Raw genomic sequence first — 22,116 nt, 5'->3', positions numbered from 1 at the left:
AGTGGCTCCGTAAGAAGCATATCAAGGTTCTGGTGTGGCCTAGCCAGTATCCAGACCTAAACCCAATGGAAAATCTTTGGAGGGAGCTGAAACCCCGTGTTTCTCAGCGACAGCCCAGAAACCTGTCTGATCCAGAGCAGATCTGTGTGGAGGAGTGGTCCAAAATCCCTCCTGCAGTGTGTGCAAACCTGGTGAAGAACTACAGGAAACCTTTTGACCTCTGTAATTTCAAACCAAGGCTACTGTACCAAATATTAACATTTGTTTTCTCAGGTGTTCAAATACTTATTTGCAGGTGTATCACACAAATAAATCATTAAAAAAATCTTACATTGTGATTTCTGGCTTTTCCTTTTTAGATAATCTCTCTCACAGTGGACATGCACCTACGATGAAAATTTCAGACCCCTCCGTGATTTTTAAGTGGGAGAACTGGCAATAAAGCAGGGTGTTCCAATACTTATTTTCTTCACTGTATCTCAAGGCACCGCTGCATTATTGCTTCGGTCTCAACTTCACGAGTGTTGCTTTTCATGGTGAACAGGCGCGTACCGAAGCATCCGAGGTGATGAACTTAATTAAAAGTTGATTCACGTTATCAATTGAAATGAAAGCGTTGAGATTATGTACTTGTATCCTCTCGGGACGGATTTGAAAGACTTCATCATTCAAGACCTTGTAATGAGGTGCAAATAAAAATGTTGTCAGCGCAGTTTATGGATATTAGAGCCCCCATGACTGGGTTTGCCTTGGGCTCGCAAATAATTGAAGACATCCCTGCACTCGGGTACATAAAAGAGGGATTTTTAGCACTCATTTAAATTTCAGTACAGTGATATTTGAGTCACTCGTCGTGACAGATAATCAATTCCACTTAAATGATCAGAAATGTATTTCCCATAACTAATGTATTTTGTTCATCCATCTATGCCGGCAGCGTATAGTGACAGGCAGAACAATTACATGGTCTTCCACAAGATGGCAGAAGATACATTTAACCTGTCACCTGTTGCCTACAATATGAATTTCCATCCATTCATTATCCAAGCTGCTTATCCTCACCAGGGTCACGGTAAAGCCGGAGTTTATCCCAGCTTGCTTCGAGCAAAAGGCGGACTACACCCTGAACTGATGACCAGTCAGTCGCAGGGTACCACATCGAGCGGGAATCGATCCCACAAGTCAGGCGTGTGTACCACTACACCATCAGTGACTCCACAATATGAATTTGAGAGAGTAATTAAAACGGTTCATCATCTGAGACAAGATTGGTGACTTTTTGTGTCGTGAGAGTTTTCTAGCGCGCTCTGCCAGCTTGCCAAGTACCTTGGCACAATAAAAGTTGGGAAACACTGGGACTTTGTCCCGCGTTCCAACAAACATGCATGCTAATTTCATTCAAAACTCGGAAATTCTCCTTGGGTGGGATTTATGAGTGAAATGACTGAAGGTTTTTTTTTTGGTCGACTGTAATGTGATGAATGTCAAGATGAAGTCAATTAAGTACAGTGAAGAAAATAAGTATTTGAACACCCTGCTGTATTGCAAGTTCTCCCACTTAGAAATCATGGAGGGGTCTGAAATTTTCATTGTAGGTGCATGTCCACTGTGAAAAACAGCATCTAAAAAGAAAAATCCAGAAATCACTATGTATGATTTTTTTTTCAACGATTTATTTGTGTGATTCAGCTGCAAATAAGTATTACCTTAGAAAACCAATGTTAATATTTGGTACAGTAGCCTTTGTTTGCAATTATAGCGGTCAAACGTTTCTTGTAGTTGTTCACCAGGTTTGCACACACTGCAGGAGGGATTTTGGCCTAGTCCTCCACACAGATCTGCTCTAGATCAGACAGGGTTCTGGGCTGTCGCTGAGAAACACGGAGTTTCGGCTCTCTCCAAAGATTTTCTATTGGGTTTAGGTCTGGAGACTCGCTAGGCCACGCCAGAACCTTGATATGCTTCTTACGGACCCACTCCTCGGTTTTCCTGGCTCTGTGCTTCGGGTCATTGTCATGTTGACAGACCCAGCCAGGACCAGTCTTCAATGCTCTGACTGAGGGAAAGAGGTTGTTCCCCAAAATCTTACAATACATGGCCGCGGTCGTCCTCTCCTTAATACAGTGCAGTCATCATGTCCCATGTGCAGAAAAACACCCCCAAAACATGATGCTACCACCCCCATGCTTCACAGTAGGGATGGTGTTCTTGGGATGGAACTCATCATTCGTCTTCCTCTGAAAATGGTTAGTCGAATTATTTCCAAAAAGTTCCATTTTGGTCTCATCTGACCACAAACCTTTCTCCCATGACTCCTCTGTATCATCCAAATGGACATTGGCAAACTTAAGACGGGCCTTGACATGTGCTGGTTTAAGCAGGGGAAGCTTCCTTCAGACCCTGATGGTACAGTCCTGTGATCCCGACGCTCGTGGGGCATTCTGGCAGTTGTTCACTACCAGTGTGAAATACTTAATAGCCAAGCTGCAATCCTTAGCAAGCGTCTATCTCGGCAACGCCTTTACCCGCTCTGTCCGTTATACTCTAGTATAATGGGAGGCCAGTTCATTGGCTACCCGCCAGCCTCGCCAATATGCTGGTTGGCTGGCACGCTGACGGGTATGTAGGGCAACTTCTTCATAGATGGTTGAGCTGGCGAGCGGGAGTGGGGAGGGAAGAGAAGGGAGCAGGATGGGTTCACACGAGTTTGTTGCTCATATCTCGCAGCTCACTTGGCTCGTCTCTTCCCCACCCTCCCTATCTTGATGTTGCCATCTTTGGGGGTGTTCCCACAGCAACAATAATCCATCACCGAGGTTCCAAGTCTGCACCTTCGTGCGGCACGCAAAGGATGGAAAAAGAACGTGTTGAAAGCTAAAAAACAGCAGATCAGGACGCCTATCTGAAGAATGGCAGTAAGTGAATGGTTACATGACAGACGTGACTTTACTGGTTGCTCGCTGGGGGAAAAAAAGAAAAAAAAAAAGCAATACAGTGAGAAAGTGTCACTTTGTTCGTTATAAAATTGATTTGTGGTACTTTACCGGAACCCTGCAATTGCTGAGTCATCTGGAAAAGAGCGATGCCTTTGCACTCGTTCCCGAGTAATCCAGCGTAAGATGACATTTTTAGCCGAGTTTATTGCAAATTGTGCTCGAGTGCGGCTCAGCGGGCAACAACAAAGTAAGAGATAATAAGGGATGAACGTTTTTTTTTTTGTTTTGGTTTTTTTTTTGATACGGTTGAGACTTTCTCCACGCGAGGCGTCCTCCTGCCGCTGAACTGGGAAAGAATGGGTTAAACCCGTCTGCGAGCCACATCTGGGAATCATTTGAAACATTCCACAAGGCTTACCACATGTTTTCAGATGGACTAAATCCTGCGAAAGACTCGGCTGTCAGGGGTTTGAAAAATCATCTTTTTTTTTTTTTTTTTGCCAGGAGGGGAAAAAGTGAGATAATTAAACTGTATAATAGGTTTTTCGCTCTCGCAGGTGATAGGGCAGAGACGAGGATGGTTTTAGGGGCCTGTCGATGTGTGCGGTGGAGTGTCTGGAAACATATTTCTGTGCCCTCCCGAGTCTTGATAGTGTCTTATTTAACTGTGTGCTGGCTTTTTTTTTTTTTTTTTTTTAGTAGTTCAAATATGCGTTTCGACAACTTTTGGACGAGTCCCACGCAACCGATACGATCTCATCAGCACTCGTGCCCGACTCCAAACTTATAGGGCCAACCACCTTGAAAGTAAAGTAGCTATTTTTCATCCCATTATCCACGCTTTTAGTTTATTTTGTAGCCTATGGCCTTGCTCAAAAGTATAGTGACAGCTTGTCTCCCCCCCTCTACTATAGTTTGGATGACAAACTAATAAAAAGTGGGGCTGCCGCGTGATGAATAGTGGGGCTGTCTGGAGTTTGAAATAAATATGCGGCTTTAAACCGACAGCAGCAGACAGGAGGAATGAAAATTCACTGTGGATGGTGATTGACCACCAAACCTTGGCACCGCCTCATCTTCGAGTTACTCGACAGCCCTTTGCATAAGCGCGCCGCGACGGTGGCTGCACTCACGCTGGGGATTGACACCTGAAAGTCAGATTTGGCTCCAGACTAGGTAATTACTAACACGCACAATGGTAATAAAGCAATTGGAAATTAGCCGCAAAGCAGTGCTGGGAAGTAATTAATCACGCTCAATGAAGAACCACCCATTAGAGACAGAAAGTGTGAGGGCGAGTCGGTCATTTGTGCTCACTCGTGGTCACCCCCGCAGGCTTTGCGCTGACCTGTAAGCTCGGGATTCAGGAGCTTTGCTGTAAGTCTTTTGAAATATCGACCGCTGGAAAAATGAGGGTTTAAAACAAAAAAAAGAAAGGGAAAAACCGAGCACATGACGAGCAAACAGAAGCAGAGTGAGGGAACCTCAGACAGCTCAGACTTCAGATCGTGTGATTCATTTCAGCTCGACATTTACGTTTATCACCGCTCTTTGATTTTTAACTGATTCTTATGCGCGCCAAAAAATGAAACTTCCTGCTGGTACATTCAGTGTTATACAGTAGTAATAACACTCTATCACGAATAAGATTGTTAATGTTGACTTTTTTACATTGCTAATCCTAGCTCAGTCGGCTATTGATAGCGTTACGTTGCTTTTCTGAGACTTTTTATCACAACTTCCCACTTTCGTAATTACATTAAATTCTTACTTGCGGTAAATGGCAAACTCTACAGAGGGAAAGTTTGTGTGCATAACAATTATTTTTTTCCATCATCCCAAGTTATCAAACCACGTATTGTATATTATAAATTTGTACTCTTGTCGATACTTACATTTTAGAGTCTACTTTTAAAAATAAATAAAACTTTTACTTATGTAAGGGATTTGAATCAGTACTTATTATTATTTTTTTATAAACAAATTGATCTGTACTTCGTGACACGGTGGATCAGCTGGTAAAGCATTGGCCTCACAGTTTTGAGGACCCGGGTTCGATCCCAGCCCTGCCTGTGTGGAGTTTGCATGTTCTCCCCGTGCCTGCGTGGGTTTTCTCCGGGCACTCCGGTTTCCTCCCACATCCCCAAAAAAACATGCACCATTAATTGAGCACTCTAAATTGCCGCTAGGTGTGATTGTGAGTGGGGCTGTTTGTCTCTATGTGCCCTGCGATTGGCTGGCGACCAGTTCAGGGTGTTCGGGTCATTGTTCTTGCCCGTTGACAGCTGGGATAGGCTCCAGCACTCCCGTGAACCTTGTGAGGATAAGCGGCTAAGAAAATGAATGAATGGATGATCTGCACGTCTCTTTAAGGATTGTGTGATGTGTTCCTGTTCTCAGTATTGCTCAAGAATGGTACGATAGATCCAGCCCAGAGGGAGTGTGGCCATTTTCATATGAAAACAAAATGATGGCATCACGGCAGTTCGTTTACATGACAACAGCATTTTGGACGCATAAAAGATTTTAAATTAGACGATCGTGTTGACCTTTCTCTGCATTATTTTGAGAAGGTTTCTGCTAACAACAGATTTAAAAAAAAAAAAAATTGCCAATTTTTGCTAGGTTGTTGTAATATAGCATCTCTGTTATTCTACCCGAGAATCTTCCTGCTTCTCACGCTCTTGTGCTGCATTCAATGCCGCTGTGCTTACTGACTTTAGGGGAGGTGGGATGCCGAGGGACTCCGCCTCTCCCTCTCTGCTGCCCTGTGACATGCGGTATGTGGCTCCATGCTGGGGGGTGGGTGAAAGAATTGATCGGGGGCGGCTGGTGTTACAACACTTTGGAAATAGTTCTGCACTTTCGCACTGGATAGTAAATGGCCACCGAGGCCATTTCGGGGGTGGGGGCAAAAGCAGATCGTGAAGGGAATATGAGACGGTGAGAGGGACACTCGGTTGACAGTCTGGCAGGAAAAATGGACCCACCGTGGCTGCTCTGTATTAGGGCTGAGGGGAATCCCAACCAGATCCCACTTCCTGTTCTGTTCTTGTCCAGAAGCACAGCGATTGCCATCTTCATTAGAACAAAGATGTGTTCTGCTAAAGAAGAAAAAGAGGAAACAACGATAAAGGGAAAAAACACATATTTTAACAAATACATTTCTGAAGGACAGTTTTTACTCTTCTTCCATTATCTTATATTCTAGATTAGACACTGCTTTGGAAATAAATACTCGATTAGTTTTGAAAAAAAAAATGTGAGTCATGCAGGGATGTCAGATTTATGTGAGCATATGTCACAATCGTATCACTGCTTGCAAATGGCCCAAAACTCGGCGTGAGTAATAGTTTTACTGTATTATTTTTGTTTCACTGGTACATCAGTACCCGTAGGGATGAACTTTTTAAGTAATACGAGAGAACTTAATTGAAAGTGATTTTGCGGACCCCCACGCTGTGAGTCACAGACCTCCAGGCCGTCTGGGGATCCCAGTTTGACCAACACAGATCTATGACGCTTACACACTGCGCCAAAAACATTTGAACTGCCTAGCAACAGGCGGCCAATCAAAAGTGACGTGATCAGGAAGAGGAAGAATTCTCGACGTAGAATTATTTTAATTTGTGAACGTGAAACTAGATTTTAAAAAGCACATCAAACAGAATGAGAGAGCCCTGCAGTTTTTTTTTTTTTTTTTTAATGGCATTTGCCTTCCCAAAGTGGTTGGTGCCCCACCAAGCTTTTTTTTTTGTTTTTGTTTTTTCTTATAAAGATGTCGCTGCACATTTTTGCCCAACCCGCAAAGATATAATTGCGTATGTCCGCCTAAGTTAAACTAACCGGGATCTATCTGCGGTCATTTTGAACCAACGAACATGACGTGTTTACAGTTAAGTCGGCTGATTCATCTCCTCACTCCTTGTTTATCTCACTGGGCCGAATTGAAAGTAAACGCCACATCTATTAGAGCAGCGCGTTTCTAATAATGAGAACAGAAAATGACATTAATTCATTACAGCGCACCCCAAAACCCACCACACGTGCCAATTTGTTAGTGAACTAAGTTTTTACTTTTATTATTCAATTTTTTTCACTTCACTTGAGACGTCAAAAGATCCTGAAGCTCACTTGCAACTCAAGTCAAAGCATAGAAAAAAAAATGTAAAATCACCTTCCCAGTGTATATTCGCGCACGTGCGGTGTGCATACACAATCCTCCATATTGCTGTCGGGCTCGTCTGTCACTCTTTGTTGCGCTCTCGAAATAGCTCTCAGATCCTTGAAACGTGTCCAAATTCTAATTTTCTTCCTCTGTACCGTTGCCAGATACAAGTCGAACCGAGTGCCTGGCGAGCCACAGACTCGCGCTTGTCAGGTTGAAGATTTGCTGGCATCCCGGGAGTCTATGTAAAGCATTAAATTTAAAACTGCGTCACGGAAGCGTTGCGCTATGTTTTTACGTCTCCCTACGGCCGCACGGTGCAAATAAAAAATAATAATAATAATTAAAAAAAAAAAAAGATTTGAAATATTAAAAAAAAAAATTTTTTATTCCAACTAAGGGCAACGAGCGTCACAAACGAGTCCGACCAACTCGAAGGGTGAATCCAGTGACAAGAACAGGCTGCAGCTGGGCTCCGGAGACCCCCGAGACCTTACTCGCTAGATCATGACAGCACACAATGCAACATCCCCGCGTTGAATGATGACATGAACACGCACCGCGCACACACCGGAGCAAATCTGAATCGTGTCATTGGACGCCAACCAAGTAAGATTCATTTAAGAATTCTGTTATGATAGCGGTTGCGTGCTATTATCATCAGCATTACATTATTTGCCCGCGTGCCCCCCATGTCACTAGCCCCCTGCCTGCGTGGGTTTTTCTCCGGGCGCTCCGGTTTCCTCCCACACCCCAAAAACATGCAACATTTATTGCACACACTAAAATTGCCCCTAGGTGTGATTGCGACTGCAGCTGTTTGTCTCGATGTGCCCTGCGATTGGCTGGCGACCAGTTCAGGGTGCACCCCGCCTCCTTTCTGTTGACAGCTGGGATAGGCTCCAGCACTCCCCCCCGACCCTTATGAGGATAAGCGGCTAAGAAAATGAATGGCTGGATGGATGGTTAAGTAAATTCATACATACATAAATCTGGTGATAATGATTGGACAATTTCCTTTCTAAATAGATGTGTCCCTGAGCAAGGCATTAAATGGGCAAGATGCCAGCTTGCTACCTTGTCTTCTCGTCTTTTATAGAAGGTAATACAAAGGAGTTCCATCCTTCCATTTTCTGAGCCGCTTATCCTCGCAAGGGAGTCCTGGAGCCTATTCCAGCTGTCAATGGGTAGGAGGCGGGGTACACCCTTAACTGGTTGCCAGCCAATCGCAGGGCACATCAAGACAAACATCCGCACTCGCAATCACACCTTGGGGCAATTTAGAGTGGCCAATTAATGTTGCATGTTTTTGGGATGTGCGAGGCAACCGGAGTGCCCGGAGAAAACCCACACAGGGACGGGGGAGAACATGCAAACTCCACACAGGCGGGTCCGGGATTGAACCCGGGACCTCAGAACTGCGAGGCCAAGACTTTCCAGCTGCTCCACCGTGCCACCAACAGAATAAGGAAACAACGGGTACACTGTCGGTCGCGCTCCTCATGTGGACATATTGACACTGCGCTAGGGATGAGCGAGCAGGCCTGTATATCTGGAGCCAAAAATGCTCCATCCGATTGCTGCGATGTCATCACGATGATGTGCCGTATTTAGAAGCACAATCATTTATTTACAGTTTCTAAAAAAAACTGCAACTTGTAGTTGAGGAATGGGTTTTTAAGACCGCGTGATACACGATTAGGATCTTGTTGCCGTCGACACAAAAACAATGTAAGCTTAGTAATATCGGGAGGAACGCAAAAGGCAAGTTGCGACAAACTCACACCGCGCGATCTGCGATGGGGGATATTTTCGGCTTCCGCGGCACTCTCGGCAGGACACGGGGGAGCAGTCACGCAACGGACGAGGGACGTTTAAAATTTAACGCGAAAAAATATCCCGCGTATTCGAATGCAGCCAGAATGTTCCACGGTGAGGATTTTTTTGGGCTTTTGGAGCCACAGAGGTGACAAAAAAAAGGGTGGGGGGGTGGCTTTGGGAATTTGTCGAACAGCTCACTTGATTCCCTTGTTTGAGTTGAAAAAATATGATTCAACGTTGATGGTTATTTATTGTGAGCATTTGTGGTTTTTTTTTTTTTATGACAGTTCCTCAGAGGATTTATTTGTTTTCAGAATGGCACGGCAGGCCGAGACTCTGCTCCCTGCTTTTGTTCCCTTTCCTGTTCGCTCCGACTTTCAGCCACAGTCGATATTGACCAACTTTTAGCGAACAAAGGACTTTAATTTTGGATATCATATGACTGGTGTCGTGCATTTGGGATTTGTGTTTTGTCCGCACGGGGCCGACAACAAAAGATTGAGTTTGCTGGTTTGTTTCCCAGTTGATGGGTGGGCAAGGCGCTGTGGAGGAAGAACTTATTTGTATACAAGCATTAAAAAGTCAATTTCCATGATTTAAAATATTGCCTGCGCTGTACAGTTAATACTGGTTTCCCATCCCTGGTTTAAGCACGAGACGGTACAGTATGACTTATTCTCTCTGGTTTATGATTAACAGTGATAATAATTAACCCCCCCCCCAGACATTTTATGCTTGCTAACGTGGGGCACAGTGTAACATGCATAAAAGCTGCACTGCAGTGTTTACATTTTGCTAGCTGCGCGCAGTTGCGCAATCACCCCCGGCCTATTGACTCATAACCTAATATGATTGTGGGAATGTGAAATGGGACATATTATGGAAAATTGACTTTAAAATGTTTGTGTACAAATAATTGGGCCTTTGGAGTGCCTGGCCACCCATCATGCATGAAATTAGAGCAATGAGATAACATGTTGTTAGTTAGCATTTATTTTGAGGAAAAACGGTACTTATTTATTGTTGCAATCGTTGTGGCGAAAAAGCAAAGCGTGGAGAGTCTCTGTTGCTACATAGGCGTAGCTTGCAGGAGCAAATCATGTTGCAGCGGGGCGCGTCCTACCTATAGAGGTCGTGCAGCTGTGTCGTAAAATCACGTGACTTTTGTTTACCTCGCCACATTGCCGGTCAAGCTAAGCATTGCTCAATGCTAAGTCGGTCGGAGACGACACGGAAAAATGTCTTGTAGCGCTGTTTGACCGGCAATATGGCGCCGTGAAAATGGTGACGTCACGTGCACGAGTTCTACAACACAATTGGGGAAAAATGCAGTCCATGAATTGGGTGATCATTGCCCGCGGAAATCTCCAAACGCTTGCCTTTATTCACTTTTTTTTTTCATGACGACTATAATGGAAAAAAACAAACATAAAAATTTATTTTTTGCATGCAAAAAAAATCATGTGTCACATACGCGACGGCGATTGAAATTTTTGCCGCATTTCTTGGTGTGGGGGCATTTTTTTTTTGGAATGCGAGAGGAAGCCAGATTGCAATACAGTATGAAACAGCTCCGCCCCTAAAACTAGCTAAATAACACCATAATATGAAATATGGCATGTAAAAATGTCATACATCTTTATAAATGTCATATATCAACTCCTTGGGGGAAGTTTGACCAAACGCATGCACAGGCATTTTATGGGGACACCCGGGCACTCTTAAAATGCGTTTTATATGTGAATATTTTTTTTTCTTGGGGGGGGGGTGTAATTACTGTATTATTATCCGTGCATAGCGTAGTGCACATGTGGAGAGTTGCAAAGAGGAGCAGGACGTCCACTCCACCACTGGCCCTCATGAGAGGAAAGGGGCGGGCTCAGCGCCGGGGTTGGCTTTCCGAGCCGGAGCGAGTCTCCGACGGTTGCCAACCAGAGTGCCGCTCCAAACTCGCCCCGCTCCGCAAACGCGGCTCGCCGCCGAGACCGGGAGAGCTCGACCTGGCCGTCATTAGTCTGAACGCCCCGAGGACCCAACTAAGGCACCCGGGGGAGGATAAGACCCCCGGCCGGGAAAGTTTGAAGGAGACGAGCGGCAAGGGGGGGGGAGGAGGAGGGGCGGTGGTGGGGGGGTGAGAGGGGGGGCAAAACTGCGTGACTGAACTTCCACCGAGCAGCCCCGGAAGGGACCGGGACGAGGAGGAGCCAACAGGTCCCAGGTAGTACAGTACTTTCTCCTCTTGACAGCTTGTCAACATTAGACAACACGCGCGCAGCCGTTACTGGGGACCGACCTCACCCGGCGGATTGACACTCGGTGATTTGACGAGTTTTTTGTTTTTTTTTTTTTTAATTCCTAAAAAAAAAAAAAAAAAAAATTACGTTCACCGTCTGACTTTGTGCGAATAATAATTGTGCGGCGTGACTGGCGTCGATAGCGTGGAAAAGATAAGAGGACGCATGTTATGTATTCGCACGTGCGTGTGTGTGTGTGTACAGTATTCGTGCGCCGACCGTTGTCTTCAACTTTGTGCCGACAAAAACAAAACGTTATGAAATCATTTAAAAAAAAAAAAAGCCTATTCACATAACATTTGTCTCAACAAGGACTGGAATATGAGGAGTAACGTTTTGGTCGTGAGGGGGCTTGAAGAGTTGTTTATCCAACATCCGTAAAGTCTGGATACAGAGGCAAAACATTATGTATCTCATAATATTCTTTTATTTAATTGGGAAATAATAAGAATAACGATTTAAAAAAAAAAAAAAACAGTACGGGCAACACTTTGCACAAGTGCTGAGCAAGACTGCTTTGCAGTTTTGAGGTGGGGTTCGAACCAAGGTACTTCCTCACGTTCCAGAAACATGGGTATTAGAGTCATTGAAGAGTTAAATTACCCGTACGTATCATTATTATTTTTAATTCTATATATGCCAAGGGTTAAGATGCCCCTTCGCCTAAAGCCAGCTCACCCGTGACTATGATGATGAATCCATCTACGACAGGGGTGTCAAACTCGTTTTTTGTCGCCGGCCACATTGTACTTGCGGTTTCCCTCAAAGGACCGTTATGGCTGCGAAACGATTAAAAAAAAATGTAACCGCCTCATCGTATTTACACGTGAAATTTATGAACTAGTTTTCATGGGTTTTTCCCCAATCGTTGTTGTATACAAAAATGCTTGCGATAGCTCAATGTTGTCATTTATGATATGACGATTTGAAGTTTTGGTACAGATTAGAACAAAAAAAAAAAAGCGTCGGCACACATGATATGCATCTGCGGGCCACATAAAATCATGTGGCAGGCCAGATCTGGCCCCCGGGCCTTATGTTTGACACCTGTGATCTATGCGTTGCCGCATTTGTGATGCAAAAGGTTGAGGAGCTTTGCGCCAATCAGTCATGGACATAGAAATACTCTACATTGTTCAAGTGGAAAAATGGGGCGAAAAATCAATTAAATCACACTAATTTGTTTCTTTGTAATTTTTTTTCATGGCCTAAAGTGCCCAGTACAGTACAAAGTTATTGTAAACTAATATTAAAAAAAAAAAAAAAAGTGGCAGCACAGTGGAGGATTGGTTAGAGCGTCTGCCTCACATTAGGTCATCATCATCATCATGTAGGCACAGATCCTTGGGATTTGGATCTAGTAATATTGTTTATCTGCGGCCTCGGTCGGTCTCATTCTCAGCCTGCGTTGCGTCACAGCGCCAACAGTGCACAATTCTGGCGCTAACAGACTTTGTCAGTGGAATTTTGAGTCACAAACGTAAACTATTTTGGGACGGTCCATTGTATCCGAGATGTGTTTTATTGAGGTTCCGCTGTACTGGGACATCGATGCTATTTGCCTGATCTTAGTGTATTGATGGTGGAGTTTTGCAAGGAAAAAAAAAGCTTTATTTTTCTTTATTATACGACGTGGAATTCTCTTTATTCTGTTAGTTTTAATTTAAACCTCAACTAGGAGTGTGAATAAATTACTTGAAGCAAGCACACATAGCCTCTTTTGAAGAATTGAAGAAGGGAGGACAGAATAGTATTGTATGTGAAAGGCTGGTAAAGTAGTATCGGAGTGTCTTACGAGTACAGACAAAGTATTAGTGCGTCCGCACAGACAGCAGTTCACGCTGGCGCTAGTGAGAATTGAACCGCACACAAGTTAGCCGCGTAAACTCCGATTTCATCAGTAACTCTGCTCTAAATCCCAATTAGAGGCAATTTGTTAACACCCCGGATTTACCCTGCCAATGCGTCAGCGTGGCGGTAAATTAAATGTCAGGGCTGTTTTTCGTCTTTGCGGCGCATACCCCCCCCCCCCCCCCCCCCCGCGGGATCTCATGCCCGCGGTGTTATCTGGTAAAATTCCGTCTTGTAAAAAGTGGCGATTATAGTCTCTGGGGATCTTATTAAATTCAATTTAAGGCCGTAACGACGGCTTTCTGTTGTGTTTACGCACCTCACTTCAGACCGTGTGTGCCTGTAACATTTGAGTCATTGCATTGTAAGCTTCATACTACACACTAAATGACACCTCAGGTTACTTCCTCTTTGCAAATATGCACACCCCCTTGCAGACCGTGACATACAGACGAGACGGTGGTTGGCAGCTTGTGATAGTTTGGCAAGTTTAGTGTCTTTGAGGGTTTTCCCACTTTCCGGTGTCATTCGTCGTGACGCGTTGCGCCATTGACGGAACCGTGAAGGGATCGGGCTTACTGTAAATGAAATGAATATTGTTTACCTCCATCCATCAATCCATTTTTAAAGAGGTGTCCTCATTAGGCTCAATATTCAAAAAAATGTTTTGTGTACTTTGTGATATATATATATATAGAGAGAGAGAGAGAGAGAGAGAGAGAGAGAGAGAGAGAGAGAGAGAGAGAGAGAGATAGAGAGAGAGAGAGAGAGAGAGAGAGAGAGAGAGAGAGAGAGAGAGAGAGAGAGAGAGAGAGAGAGGAGAGAGAGAGAGAGAGAGAGAGAGAGGAGAGAGGAGAGAGAGAGGAGAGAGAGAGAGAGAGAGAGAGAGAGAGACAGTCAGCTGGTAAAGCATTGGCCTTACAGTTCTGACGTTCCGGGTTCAATCCCGGCCCCGGCTGTGTGGAATTTGCATGTTCTCCCCCGTGCCTGCGTGGCTTTTCTCCGGGCACTCCATTTTTCCTCCCACATCCCAAAAACAGTCAACATTAATCGGACGCTCTAAATTGCCCCCAAGGTGTGATTGTGAGTGCGGCTGTTTGTCTTGATGTTACCTGCGATTGGCTGGGATAGGCTCCAGCACTTCCGCGTCCCTCGTGAGGATAAGCGGCTAAGAAAATGGATCAATCGATACATATATATTGGCTGGCATCCAGTTCAGGGTGTACCCTGCCTGTTGACAGCCGGGATAGGCTCCAGCACTCCCGCGACCTTTGTGAGGATAAGTGGCTTAGATAGTCACACAAAGTTTACATAAAAATAATGAAATCATTTCGGCACCAACACCATCATATATATTCCCGTTGTCGGGCTGAAACCTCGTTTGTCCAAAGATGGATAATTTTTTATTTTTTCCCCACAAACAGATATTAGTCTGTCCCCACGTTGTCACATATTAACCAATTAATACCATTAAAACCAACCAACAAACGGCTCTTTCACTCCCGCAGCCCTTGTGAGGATAAGCGGCTTGGAAAATGGATGGCTGGAAAACAGCTCGAGGACAAATCTGGTAGTGCCCTTGAAGGGTAAAATGTTGGGAATTGTCGTAAAAGTCAAAACTCTTCCTTCACTCTGCGGGAACTTTGTGGAATTAAGTCGCCTCAAGATTGAAACGTTTGGAAGTTTTGTAGACAATAACGGAAAATAGATGATACATTTAAGTCTACCTTTTTTTTTAAAAAAAAAATGATCACTGTAATGCTTCAGTGCAGTAGGAGCTGACTTACTATAATAACTTGAACGATGGCATATTTAGTAATTCGAGCAAGATGGCGTGTTTGAATTTTTGATTTCTTGCAAGCACTGATTTTGGAAATGCAAGAATTCACCAATTTATGTACAAAATTAACCTAATTCTGCAAAAGTTTATATCCATGACCGATGCTCGCGAGATTTCTTTTTTGGGGTTTATCGGCCCATCAAACAGAAGCGCTAAATATTTGATAGGTCTGCAGAGCGAGATGGCGACCGCCGGCCTCGAACCGTGGAGCAGTCCTGGCTGTTCTTTGTAACTTTATTCGGGAAATAAATGGACTTAATTCATTTGTGTCTCTGTGACACGCATTAGCGTGAAGTCGTTGGTCTCCGCGGGATCCGAGCCTCGCTCGCCCGCCTCGGTTATCGCGTCGGACCGAATGTGTCATCAGGGCGGCGTCTTTGTCGGACTCGGAGCGCCTGCTCATGTCTTCCTGCTGCCTTGCCATGTTTCTCTCCACTGCCGGACAGTGTTTCAGTGTAACTCCCTGATGTCACTTCTTTTGTTGTTGTTGTTGTTGTTTATCTTGTGTCTTAAATCTGGCTTGGCACAAATCTCCCAGATGGAAAGGCGATGACATTTCATGACTTTGTCCTGTTTTACGCAAGCTAGTTAGCGTAAAACAGGAAGCATTGGCTGAAAGTTTGTGTGGGGAAAGCCCTCTCTCTCTCTTTTTCTGCTTTCTCTCCCTCTCTCTCCCAGTGACAGGTGGTTTGGTTTAATTTGGCCTGCGGTGGTCGACACGTCTGCTCACCACAGCAAACCCCTGCTCGCCCGCTTTTGACAAGCCCAAAGCTCTGGCGATGCGGCACAAACAGACCCGGCACTGACAGGTGAGACGCGCTCCCTACAGAGATGTCACCCGGAGCTTGTTTAATGGTAAACATCTCCCAAACTCCCCCCCCCCCCACCCCCACCCCACGCTGTCAAAATGCGCTATTTTGGTCGCTCTTTTGTTTCCAGCGAAAGCCTCGCTGCTCCCTATCTTTAAAAATGCAAAACAACGTGCGCCGGCGAAGTTTCTTTTGATGTGCGCGTGTTTCTAATTTGCCGATGTCGGCTTTTAAGAGGAGTTTAAATAAATCAGCAAAAAAACTGCTCCGTGCGCACGCAAAGAGCGTCTTGGTTCTCGGCATCGCTGTTTTAGAGTAAGGTAGCAGTTACGGTAACTTTAAAGGAAGAGCGCGGGGAACCGCGAATGTCACGTTGCTTTGAACATGCGAATAAAGCGCTCTTCACATACAATAACGGAAGAGAATCCATAGAAGTAAATTACGGGTTTGAGCACAAAAGCGGCATTTATACAGCAGTAGAGCGACGCCTACTCGGCATATCTTTGATGTTACATTTCCTAATCCTGCAAAAATAAATGACACAAATAAGTGCCTCACTGCACTTACGTCATATGAACTCATCACTCATCACCGGGTTCCGACACGTCTGCACCCGTTCGTATTTCTCGTTACATCGCTGCTAATACAGAGTCAGTTGTGTGCTTTCAACCGCATTGCTGGCGGGTATTTGTGGGAAACGGTCCAAGAGATGTTGCATGAAACCTATCGGTGAAATGTTCGCGATCAGGTCTACAAGGAAGCGCTCGTCGGTGTTTGTTGCAATCAGTTGGGTCGAGAGGTTCTTGAGGATAGCAGCGATCAAGATTTCAAAAGGAATGGTTTGGATGAAGGGTTCCTTTAAGAGGTGGCCTCACAGTTCTGAGGTCCCGGATTCAATCCCGGACCCGCCTGTGTGGAGTTTGCATTTTCTCCCCGTGCCTGCGTGGCGTTTGTCCGGGCGCTCGGGTTTCCTCCGTCCAATTTGTGGTCAGCCAATCGCAGGGCGCGTGGAGACAGACAACAGTCGCACTCGCAATCACACCTAGGGCCAATTTAGAGCATTTTGGTGTCAAACTCATTTTTGTCATGGGCCACTTTATCCTTGCGGTTTCTGTCAAAGGGGCGTCATGGCTGTGAAACGGTAAAAATCTTTAACGGCCTCATCATATTTACACATCAGAAATCAAGGGTAAGGGGTTTTTTCCAACTATTGTTGTTTTGGTAACACAAATATGCTTGTAATATCATTTTTGATGATTTTAACTTTTGGTATAGATTTGAACAAAAAAAAAAAAAAATCATGGCCACATAAAATCATGCGACGGGCCGGATCTGGCCCCCAGGCCTTGAGTTTGACACCTGTGATTTAGAGTGACCAATGAATGTTTAATTTTTTTGGGGATGTGGGAAGAAACCGGAGTGCCCGGAGAAAACCCACGCAGGCACGGGGAGAACAAGCAAACGCCACACAGGCGGGTCCGGGATTGAACCCGGGACCTCAGAACTGTGAGGCCAACGCTTTCCACCTGATCCACTGTGCGTCGTTTTCCTCCCGCATCCCCAAAACACGAAACAATATTTGGACGCTCTAAATTGCCCTTAGGTGTGATTGTGAGTGCGGCTGTTTGTCTTGATGTTACCTGCGATTGGCTGGCGACCAGTTCAGGGTGTACCCCGTTTCCTGCCCGTTGACAGCTGGGATAGGCTCCAGCACTCCACGTGACCCTTGTGAGGATGAGCGGCTAAGAAAATGGATGGATGGGTGGTTTTCTTTAAGAGACTGTAGTGAGATAACACGCTGTGGCGACCCCTAACGGGACAAGCCGAAAAAAGAAGTTCCAGTGCACTCATGTTTTATTAATTTTTATTCACAAAGCATAATAGTTTCAGTGCAATTTTTATAGACATGAAAATTTTGGACTTGTCTGGTTTTGGGGGAAAAAAAAATTCTTGGAGTTGTCTATTTTTGTGATGAAAGTGCATTAAATACCTCTTCGAAAGACTTTCTAAATGATCCTTTTATCTGCCTTACTTAAATTTACATGTAATCCACCCAATCAAAATTTGTAAATTAGATTTAATCTGGAAGCCGTAAATAAAAAAAAAAAAAAATACAGAATCTACTAAAAATTTTGCGTTTGAGCTCTCTAAATCCAGAATAATTCATTTGTGGTAAGCATACATGTTTTATTGAGATCAGCAAAAAAAAGGGCCATAGTAGAAAAATAAAACTAAGTAACAGCAATGCTTGTTATACGTTATTATGTATGTTATTACTGTGTATTAAAAGCCAATAAAAAAGTGACAATAGCAAGTAGAGCCATGGACTCGATGTGCCATGCGATGTAAACAAGGCATAAAATGTCACGTAAAGAAACTCAGCAAGTCTGAAAGATAAGTTAGACGTTTCCATCATCGGAACCGCGCGGCGCGACCTCGCGCTAATAAGGCAGCCCCGCTCGAAAACCAAACAGGGCCCCGACTTTGTTGGGAGTCATTTGAAAATAAATTGCTATATTACAGCGGTTTGGCTGCGGCGCCCGATGACGTCGTCAGTGCCTCGGGGACTCGGGGTGAGTGTGGGAAAAGCGAGAGAAGAAGAAGGGCGGGAGCTGATACCAGGAGAATGTAGCTGCAGCCCAGTCTGATTTTTTTTTTTTTTTTTTTTTTTTGGAAGGGGATTCGAGTCTGTGATGTTGAGATGTGAGAGCTCGACTCATGTTGGCCGGCGGCACTCAGGCAGGCCGACTCGTGCATACTGATTCTCTCTCTCTCTCTCTCTCTCTTTTTTTTGTTTTTTTTGTTTGTAATTTATGTATTTTTCGCTGGCACCGCAATCCACGCACCTCGCCGGCCCCACGCGAGGGGGTTAACGCTCCTCCCCTTTCAACTCTCCCTCCCGTTCTTCTTTTTATGGCTTTGATGGTATTAAATAATCTTTTACGTGTCAGAGTGCACCGACCGAGCGAGAGTGCAATTGGGTCAGGCCGGTAGGAGAACGTGGCCTTAAAGCGGCAGGGCGCCTCCCCTCACCTCGACGTACGCTTGATATGCGCCTCAAGTCTTCGGCGCGGTCCGAGGCCGGCGGGGTTATCTCGGCGGACGCTCAAAAGAACGTCGTGTCTTTCCAAGGAATGCCTTATTATTTTTGATTGATGTTCCGCATGGGATCGGCTCGGTATCGCTCATCCTTTTCGTTATATTTAGAAGAATCTAACCAGGTTTCGCACGATTATTATTTTTTGGAATTTTATTCTCGGCCTGCATTCCCAAAGAGCGTTTCTGAGGTCCTAACTTGAACGGAACTTTCCGATGGCGATCTTAAGCGCCGCCCACTTAGCCATGTCCCACAAGTTTCCAAAATGGCGATTGAACAGAGTATGTTTGAAGTCGATTCTCTTTCGCGTATTGCAGATAATATATATATATATATATATATATATATATATATATAATAACATCGTGGAAATGTAAAAATGCACTCCATGAATGGACCTCTCTGATTTGCGATCTTCAGCTCCACCCGCCATTGGCAACAGTTGCCGTGCCCCCACAATCTCCCAAAATGCCAACTGAACATAACAGGTTTGAACTGGATTCTCTATCGCATATTCCATATAATATTGGGGTATGTTTTTTTTTTTTTTTTTTTTTGCCAAATGCGTCAGACTCACAAACTTCATATTGAAATCCAACAGGATCAAATAGTGGAATCGTACTGCGCCTGTAAAGCAGAGTGAGTAGTTTTTCCTTGGAAAGATCACGATTAATATCGTTGTAGTCTTTATAAGTGAGTTGGTGTCTTCATCTGACTTGGCTTGGATTCGAAGCCAGTGCTCAGTCTTAAAAGTCCGATGTGATACAAATGGGCAAATAGACATTTCTCTTGCATGACATCGCACATTTATACAAAATACTCACTTACCTTCGAACATACACGCTCGTGTTTGTTGATATTCTCCACGTTTAGTTGTACGGGTGCTCTTCCGCGAGCCTTAATCCATCGTAGACACTTCATCAACTGCGTTTTAGTCTTTGGAAAATGAATCAAGCGGGCCCCTTGTAACCTAGCAGGATAGCTTTCATCAGAATTGCATGTTACCCATTTTCTTCGTAACATTAACTTTTCCAAGCGCACGCTACTGGCAACCAGCATTGCTTGTGGGACAATTCAGCAAGAGGGGCGTGTCAAGCCAGGCGTTAAGCGGCTCTCTGATTGGCTATTACTGTACGAGTGATTGACAGGTTTGTCGGCAATATCCAATTTCTAACGTTTTGAATCTCAAGATATGAGAATTAATACGGTCAAATGACTGAAGAGAACATTTTTAGTGGTCAGTTTTGTTACAAAGCGGCAATTATGTTCGCACTGACGTCGCAGTTTGGGCAGTTACCCAACCACTGTTGGAGGTATATGAATGAACACGTCGGTCGGACAGGAATAGAAGTCTGCGATAATTTATGGTTTGAAGTTGTGATGCACTGAAATGAAAATTCTTGACCGAAACCAAGAAACATCCTGGACGGGGAGCATTAGTGACTTGCGCTGAACGCGAAGCAGATTTTTTTTTTTTTTTTTTTTGCCACATCGCGTTTAGCCGCATTAGCTAGGTGGCTGTTTCTTGTTTGTTGTTGGGGTAGCACAAAATATTTTCTAGAAATGTTCACTAACTAAGACATTTAGAGAGTTTTGACTTTTGTTTATATCTGTTTATCTAAGGAGAGGCATACATCTTAAAGCCCTTTAATTTGCTTCTCCGTGCTTTGGAGAAGGATTTACATCGATGGATGTCGTGTACGTCTCTGAGGGTTATTTTGGGCAAGTCCTGTAAACACCACGTGTAGAATAACATCTTTTCCCCCCAAACCATAAAAGATTGAGCAATAGTTCGGCGACGCGGGATATTACATGTACGGACGGAGCCCGTCGTAAATTCTAACATTTCCCGTTATCTGCTCGCCATTTCAGAATGACTTTATCAAACCGTATGGCGTATTTACAGCTCGGAGCGGCTCGCGTGCGTGAATTAGAAGCCCTTTTCGGTGCGATAGAAAGTGCCGGATAAAGAGTCGAAGCTCATCCATACATTTCAGTCTTTAATAATGCTGCGTTTCCATCTCTAATCTCTCCGTTGCACGTCTCATGATGAAGTGTCCCAGAATGGATCGTTGGCGGTGATATTTTAGGTTCTTCGCTATGCTAATTTGCCTCAAGAATCAGGCCACATTTTGTCGTCTTTTTTTTTTTTTTTCTTGTCCCTAATGAGTTTGATATAAAGACCCATATAACACATTATCCTTTTATTGATTGGGAGTGCGTTTCGTGGCATAAATTGCTTTGGCTGACCTTGAAATCATTGACACATTTAGTTGCGTGGAGTTTTTGCTTTTCTGTCAGGAGAACGGATCCGCTCGTGAAAATCTACACATTACGGTAATGCCTTTAGGTACGGGTTTAGCAAGCCAGCCAGCCATTCTCTACCGTTTCTCCGGGTCGGGTCGCGGGAGATAAACGAGACTTCCCTTTCCCCGGCCACTTCTTCCAGCTCTTCCGGAGGGATCCCGAGGTGTACATAGTCTCTCCGGCGCCTTCCTGGGTCATCCCCGGGGTCGATTTCCGGTGGGATGTGCCCGGAACACCTCACCAGGGCCCCAGCCACTTCATCTGGCTCCTCTCAATGCGGAGGAGCAGCGGCTCGACATTGAGCCTCTCCCGAATGACCGAGCTTCTCACCCGTTCTCTAAGGGAGAGCCCGGACACCCTGCGGAGGAAACTCATTTCGGCCCCAAACTCTTCAAATTTTGTGCGATTTACTGCAAACCTGTTCAGGGTATGCCCCGCCTCCTGCCAGGTGCCAGTTCCGCAACCCTCGTGAGGCTAGGTATCTCGGAAAACTCGTAAGTCAGGTCTTTTCAAAGTTGACTATTTGGCAGGTGAAGACAAATGTCGCCGTGTTTATGGCTATGTCAAACTTTTCTTTTTCATTAAAAAAAAAAACAAAACAACAACTCCCCCCCCAACGAGATGGTAGCAATTTCCACGAAAGGAACACTATAGTTGATTTATAAGCTCCTTCCACTTCCAAGCCATAAAACAATGGCATCGTTTGCCTCCACAGAGCGCATGCACGACTCCGAGCGAGAGGTATTCCGGCCGGTTCTCTTCGCAAGCCCGCCGGGCATTCTAGAATCCAGCCCGGGTGGGTCGCAGTCATTTCTGTCTGGCCTTGGTTGACTGACTGAGATTCCTGAAGACACTAATATTATCTCTGTGGCATGAGAACCAAGCCCTTCATATTGAGGCTGCTCCGTAACCTCATAAATGCAAAAATAATGGCCTGCGTGTATATTTATTTTTATGGGAAGCCGATTAGTGAGCCACATCGGCGATTCTTTT

General features: G+C 44.8%; 1 protein-coding gene across 5 annotated transcripts in view; it reads left to right on the top strand.

Annotated features, from left to right (window-relative positions):
- Window positions 1-22,116, top strand: part of LOC133495178 (retinoic acid receptor alpha) — a 236,277-nt gene that overhangs the window by 36,038 nt on the left and 178,123 nt on the right. The window contains exons 1-2 of one of the 5 annotated variants that reach the window (XM_061809507.1): window positions 11,083-11,143; window positions 15,589-15,719. The exons of 1 other annotated variant lie outside the window; for it this stretch is intronic. The gene's annotated coding sequence lies outside the window, so the exon portion shown is untranslated. Of the gene's footprint in view, window positions 1-7,691; window positions 7,714-11,056; window positions 11,144-15,588; window positions 15,766-22,116 lie in introns of those variants that run through there. 3 more of the 5 variants (XM_061809510.1, XM_061809506.1, XM_061809508.1) reach the window with 3 other exon arrangements.

Source organism: Syngnathoides biaculeatus, chromosome 22, assembly GCF_019802595.1.
Source record: "Syngnathoides biaculeatus isolate LvHL_M chromosome 22, ASM1980259v1, whole genome shotgun sequence".
Classification (NCBI taxonomy): Eukaryota; Metazoa; Chordata; class Actinopteri; order Syngnathiformes; family Syngnathidae; genus Syngnathoides; species Syngnathoides biaculeatus.
This window is presented reverse-complemented; position numbering and strand designations above follow the sequence as displayed.